The sequence below is a fragment of the Rosa chinensis genome, chromosome 2, assembly GCF_002994745.2.
Source record: "Rosa chinensis cultivar Old Blush chromosome 2, RchiOBHm-V2, whole genome shotgun sequence".
NCBI classification, from domain to species: domain Eukaryota; kingdom Viridiplantae; phylum Streptophyta; class Magnoliopsida; order Rosales; family Rosaceae; genus Rosa; species Rosa chinensis.
In genome coordinates this window covers 65310740-65318292 of record NC_037089.1, presented here as the reverse complement: position 1 = coordinate 65318292, position 7553 = coordinate 65310740, and positions in this window count along the sequence as shown.

Sequence of the window (7553 nt, the reverse complement as noted above, 5' to 3'; positions counted from 1 at the left end):
CATATAATCCCTGGTCAGTAGCTGACCAGGTGAACGGGACCGTGATTGCATAATTAATTCAAAAAAATTTTTGAATAAATTTGATTTTATGAAATAAATTTGACCTAATAGTTTATTATAATAATAATTATTATTATTTATTAGTGGTATGATACATCAACTAAATATAATTATGGATGCAAAATCCTAGCCGCTCCCTGTAGTTGCTTCCAAATTCCAAACCCTAGCCTCCTCTTCACGGCATCCCAACCTCCCATCACCGAAAGCATGGCATCCATCGAGGATGTTACTGCAAGCTTTGCTGCTTCGCTCGCTCTTGCGGGCTCTGACGTTGTCGACATCTCCCACCTAAACGATGGAGGCAATAGATCCAACTCTCAAGCTTTTCTTTTAGCCAAACCTTTGACGAAGAAGAAATATGAAGCTGTAGACCTTCAACGCCATTTCAGGCGGATTTGGGTCCTTGATGGAGGCTTCAAAGCGCAAGCCAGCATGCAAGGCCGGTTTGTGTTTACCTTTGATATGAAGAGAGACAGAAATAAGGTTATTCGTGGAGGGCCATGGCACTTTAGCAAATCTCCTGTCTTGCAGCAATAATATGATGGGCTTGAGGATCCTCATGCGGTTTCCATGAATCATCTATTCTTCTGGGTCAAGATTTCAGGTATTCCACCTGCCCTAGAGGATAGGAAAACTATTATGAATGTGGCTTCGATTGCAGGCAAGTATTTGGACTTTGATCAGAAGCTTTTGATCACAAAGGCTTGATTAGGGTTCATGTAGCACATGCTATATCCCAACTTTTTTTTCTGACACGTATGTTGAAACTGATCCCTGGTGTGGTGAAGGAGATTACATATTTCTTTGAGAATTTACATGGAAAGTGCAGAGACTGCAATCTGATTATCCATGAACAGGATGTATGCCCTCTTGGGGCTGCACCAAAGTTGCAGAATAACAATGCAGCACAGGTTGCAATTGGGACCTCTCTGGTGACTCACTTTCCAGGCCTCTCTGGTCTCCGCTTTCAAAATGGGACCTTTCGATTTCATGGAGTTCAGGCCCCCATACTGCCTTATATTGCTCGAAATCTGTTTGGTGCTCCATCTGCTCACAAACCTAGACGTCCCATTATCATTTGAAGTGAAGATGTGAGGCTTGAAGCAGTAAATACTGTGCTAGCTTTACCTGTTGCTGAGCCAGACCAAGCGGTAGTCAAGAAAGGGAGTCCATCCTCACTTTTCACATCCCCAAAAAAAACTGAAAACTCCTTTTGGAGAGAGTAGCCAGGCTACAAGTTCATCCATGCTCCAAAAGAAGCTGAAGGTGCCGGAATTCCACACCAAATTCTCTACCAAGTCTCTTGGACTGATTGAGGCTCCAGGGGAATCCTGATTCCTAAGGAAGGAGTTATCAAAACAGACGACATGCAGCCTATCAAGAAGAAGAAAGGAAGGCCTCTGGGGTCGAACAACAAAACCCCTCCAAGAATAAGAAATTTTCTGTTGAAGATGTGCTGAATGTCATTTGCCCTAGGAAATCTCCAAGCCCTAGTGTTAAGGGCAAGGAGAAAATTTAATTTTATTTCCATTTGAACTTTGCCTATTTACTTGTCATTAGTAACATAGTTTATAGGCTTTCTTTGAATAAGTGAGCATGGGTACCGTCAAATGATCGAACCTAATCTATGTATCGTTGTGGTTTTTAACCACAAACTCTTTATCTACCCAGAGATGGTGAAGGGAGGATATGTAATGGTCCTTTCTGGCCTGAGTAATATTAATATATCGACATGATATTCTTAAAAAAAAAAAAAAATTATGAAGTATAATACAAAATGAGCCGTTACAATAATACTTTACTGCATTTATTCATTACAATAATTGAAAAAAAAAACGGTAAAAAAAGAAGACAATGCAAAGACAGACTCAAATATGACAATAAATTTTCAATTATTACAACCACAAATATATAAACTGAAAACAAGCCATATCCATGTCACCGGGTGCTTCTTTGTCCTCGTCTTGACCAAACATATTTGATAAGGTCTTGTTGCAAATCATTGTTTGCATAACGTGAGCGTATCATTTTATAACGAAGCATGTATTCCTCCATTAAGATTTGGCCAATTCTTGGATCATGAAGCAAATTTGGGCCATCATAAATTCTAGCCTGAGATCTCCTAGGCCTATTTGGATCAGCTTCATCATCATCAGACTCCCCCTGATAATAGTCGTCTCGCTCATCTTCCACAATCATGTTATGGAGTAAAATAACTGAAAACACTTATAATTTTGAATTATACAAAATAAAAATAATAAATATATTAAAGTCTATAATTTAGACCTTGAACGATTGGAGTTGGAAAAATTATAGACCTCACTATTTAGATGAATAGTATCATTCAAAGGTCTAAAATTTTAGACCATGGTCTATTTTAGTCCTCCACGATTGGAGATGGCCTTAACATCCGTTAAAATTGTCAGCTGTTTCAACTGTCTGAGAATTTGGCCTCCCCTAGCTAGCTATTTGGTGTGGAGTTTCATCTCAATTCAGTCCATTGTAGGGTTCGGCACGAGACCTCAGTTTGAAACTTAACTTGGGTACCACTTAACCAGTACCTTGATGACATAGCTCACCCTCGAAGTATTTCTAGCAGTCCAAGACAGCAAGACTCTTAAGTTAGGCTTTTCTTTTGCTTTTCGTTTTAGGCCTTTGGCCCCCACATGTACCCAAAAAAAATTATATTTCTTTACTTTCATTTTTCTTTTATTCTACACAAGAAAAATATAAAAGAATCTTCTCAAAAAAAAAAAAAAAGATAAAAGAGTCAAGCCCTTCTCGGGGTCTGCTTGGAATTTGCTTTTCAGAAACTAGCTAGAAGCTTAAAAAAATTTTCAAAAATATAGAATGTGGCTCGGGTGAGTTGTAAGAAAGTTATTGGTTTTGAGAAGTACTTCCTCGTTAGTCGACAGAAGTATTTTTGCTAAATTTGTAAATTGATTTTATATTTTTCAACAAACCCTTTAGTCGCATTGGATGAGGATTTAATCATTTAGAGTCCAGGAATATAAGGATTTGATCATTTAGAGTCCAGGAGTATACTGAAGAGTAGGAGAAACCTTGTAAGATGATGTTTAATTTGACAAGAAATTAGCAGAAGAAATAGAGTCAAAACATAACAGCAGATTAATAGATGCATAGATTAAGTATCAAACAGAGACTCTGCATAGTCTCCTTGTTCAAAGTAATTAATTAAAGTCGTCGAATTGTTGTTAACATTTGACAGTTTAAACCTTGTGCTTGTTGAGGAGCTTCTCCCTGAGCTCTGCAGCATCAATCTCTTCAAAGTGATTCTCTGGAATCCAGTTCCCCGTCTTTGGGTCTCTCATCCAAAACACTTTCTTCTTCTCCTGATCATCTGCGACAGCTCGACCGCTGCTGCCGGAGGATTCTGTTGTTGCCATCTTCCTCATTGTTGACACTGCCGGCTGCACTCTTTCAGTACTAGTACTCTCTGCAGCTACCTTATACCATCTCTTGCTGAGAAGGAGAAATGGGTTCATGGGAACCTTGGCCATGATAAAAAAAATCTGAGGAATTGATCGAGTTAATTAAAGATGTGAAGAGTTTGGTACGTAGGGATATCTCAGATTTATGAAGAAGCTGTGTATATATAGGCTCAGTATCTTAGCTAGTTGGTAATTTTGGGACGTTTGGGAATCCTAATCACAAACGGAGAGGGATATTTTTGCTAATTGGAATCCAGATGACATCCAACTTTATTTAATATCGACGATATTCTACTTTTAATGACAAATTAGTCCTATTTTTCTTTGGTTACAACAAATTAATCCTATTTTGATTAGTCCTTCTGAGTGCTTGACCATATATGGATTGGTTAATATATTCCATCACTGTCTAGGAATATATACCTATGGCTGGTCGCCTGCCATTGGTAGGTTCATACATATTCACTCAACTAATTACTGCTTTCTTGGATTGCAAGTATTTCTCATGTGCTATATATATCAAGTTTAATTATCATAATTCTGCTGTGATTATCTTCTAATTAAGATTGCCTTCGTTCAAACTTGTCAATCAAACCCTCAGTTTAGTTTATTCGAATGGACTTCCAGGGTCTGATATTCCGAATGGTAGGACCAAAGCATACATTTTCCATTCAATTATTCCGAATCAACCGCAAAGCTAGGGATTCTCAGTGCAATAAGCAACATGTATAATTGAATAAAAGAGAATTCGAAGATGCTTAGGCATCCTCATCTCGTAGAAGAAGCTAAGCTTACGATTGTTTTTTGTCTAAAGATGACGTTTTCAAAGAGAAAAACACTGCACATAGTTAACATTGTACACACATTTGCATTTGTATGAAAAGAAACCATTATTAGAGCTATGGTTAGATGAAGAGTTTTTGTTCACTACCCAGACACGACGATGCGATACCGATCGATTACAGTATTGCGTATGCATGTTGAGCCGGATTAACAATAACCGGTTTAGTTATCAGGTACTACATTGTGTGCATTTTTGGACATGTATCATCTATATTGTGTAAGATAAAGAAAAAAATACGAGCTTGCACAATGCAATCATTCATAAACACACATACGTATGATTGGATTGTGCAGATGGATAAGTGGAGCGGAGCAGATGCGGATGGCGTTGTTGGAGGTGTGTCGCGGCTAGCTTTAGAATCGATCTGGATCTAAGATCTAGTGCAGCAATACATCTAAATTTGGGATTAGGGCGTTAGGCTTACGAGTTTGGTATACTGGTGGTCAGTTTAGAATCTTGGATCGGTCGATTAAGGTTTTAGATCTAGTAGTTGTGGATTTGAGACTCCTGGTGGTTTCAATTCAGTGGTAGTGAGCTAATGTCCCTAATTTCTATTGTTGGCAGCCTCTAGTTGTCCAGTTTAACTAGTAGAGATTCAAGTTTGCTAAGTTAGATGTGTAAAGAATGTTCACCCACCAAACATTTTCTTCTCCTATTTTAGCATAAAATGATTCAGATCACCGAGATGCACTTGTACCAATAAGAAAAAACAGTTAGATAATATTAAGTGCACTTTTTAGTTATTAAAAAGAAAATTGACTACAAATATTAAGAGCTGAAATAACTTAATAAGTGTTGAATTACTTACATATTGTTCATGCATAGAAGAACTTTCTTATGATTAGGGTCGTGTTCACTCTTACCTTTCTACATGGGTGGAGGAGGAATCAGGTCACAATTAAGAAGAAGTCATGAATACTATTTTGACCCCTTCATGTGACTAGCGAAGGAGCGAGTACTTCATCACTGGCGGAAGTTGGAAGAAGTTGAGGTCTTGGACTATGATTGATTAATTAGTTTTTCTAAACACAGAACTATAATTTTGAAACCATAAGGATAAAAACATAAGAACACATGGATTTATAACTTCAACCCTTAATAAGATCATTAATTGATAGGTATCTAAAAAAGGATCATTATTTGTGAGACATCTAAAACAAAAACAAAAAAACAGTTCTGATTATGTTTTAATGTTGTGTGGCAGACTCAAGTTTTATTTATCAACTATAGTTGCTACTGCAGTCTGCATATATGATATTAATTACAGCATGATACTGGCTAGCTAACTTGACTCCATGCCTAGTTCCATCTCCAACTAAATCAAGGCCGGTTTTGAGGGCGTACAACATGTGCCACACTGCGACCGCACACGGTACTGGAATTTAGAGGTTTCAAAAAAGATATCCACATTAAAAAGAAGTATTAAAATTGATTTTTCGGCTGAAAACCAAAATTAAAAATAAACAAAAATGCCTATATATTCCCAGAAATTACTAGATAGGCCAATGTTTTTTTGAAAGGAGATAGGCCGATGTTTTAAGTCCATTAAAAATAAGGATTACGTACCCATTACCCATTACATATGCATATGCATGTCTAGAAACCAGTACTAGAAACTGTAGGAAAAATCAACGTTATATTCTATACCAATTTCTCAAGAACCCTCTATTCATAATATCTCTAAGAATTTTTCATTACCCATAAATATGTATAACATTTCATTATGTTTGGTTTAACTCATAAACTTCGGTGGCAACTCCAAACAATGCTTGTTTTCTTATTCTTTTTCTTTTTCTGTTTATTTTTGGTTGATGTTAATTTTGGATAATTTATTATTTGACTTTTCTTTTTTATTAAAACATGTTATACACAAATAGATCCTGATCGACTATAATTTTCGCACTGGGCTCTCCTTCATATTCGACGAATCTCATCTCTGGCCTTGAACCAAACATGCATGCATGCATGGTACTACCATCCAGAGCAACTTTAGGAAGGCTGTGTATAGCAGCAAGCAAAGGCGTAGCTACACACGGGCTCCGGTGTGCTACAGCCCACCCCAAATTTAAAAAAAAAAAAAAAAAAAACATAACTTAGTAGCTTAATTTTAGTTTAAAAAAATTAAATATTAAAAACTAGCCCACCCCAAATTTTTATACTTAGCCCATATATTATTAAACTTGGTCCATATATTATATTTTTCTTTTTTTTGGTAAGATATATATTTTTTCTTTTCTTGAAGTATTTTTTTTATTTGATTTTCTATTCTACTTTAAAAGACATAGTTCCTTAAAAAACTCACCTTTTTTTTTCATTCAAAAAAAAAACTTACTTTTTAAAATAAATTAGGTCAATTTTTTTCTCTTTTTCTCTCGCCGTTTCTCCATGATAGGAGCATTTTAATGCGACGTTTTAACTGTATTTCCCTACATTTCTTGCGTTATTTCCTTATTAAAACCCTGTTTAGGAAAGTTTCCATTCTTTGACTGGGAAAGTTCCTATTTGTAGAAAGTTTCTATTTTTATAGTTTCTATTTATCATTTTTAGTAAGTTTCCATTTTCGGTAGTTTCTATTTTTCATTTTTAGAAAGTTTCCCATTTTCAGTTTAGGAAAGTTGCCATTTTTCATTTTAGGAAAGTTTCTATTTTTCTTACTAGTTTCTATTTTCAGGACCTCCGAGCTAGAAAGTGGAAATGAACTCACAAATGGAAAGAGGAGCTTGCGAACACCAAGGGGAGCAAAGATGAAGAACAATGAGCCACAGAAATGAGCAGAAATGAAGAAAAGAAGTTTTCCTGGTCCGACCAGGAAACCCTGTGGAAAGGAGGAAAGCCAACCTATGAAGTTTCCAACGTTACTATGAAAAAGAAATGGAAAAATAAAGTGTTGTGACGTTGGAAGATGACAAGGCTTGAATGAGAAGCAACAAGGCCCAAGAACTCTCAAGAATGAAGTGGATTTTCGGCAAATGGATAAAAGGCCCATGAAGCCCATACAATTAGGGTTTATGACGCAAGACTAAACCCTAGACATCATTGTTGCCGTCCAAAAGGGAGAGAGAATCAAGGAGGAGGCGTCCAAAAATCAGAAATTACAAGGAGATTTCCTAGGGCTATTTTTATGGAAATAAATCAAGAGATAAACCCTAGAAGACTCCTAGCCGTCCAAGCCAAGAGAAAAAGGAGGGATTGCCGTG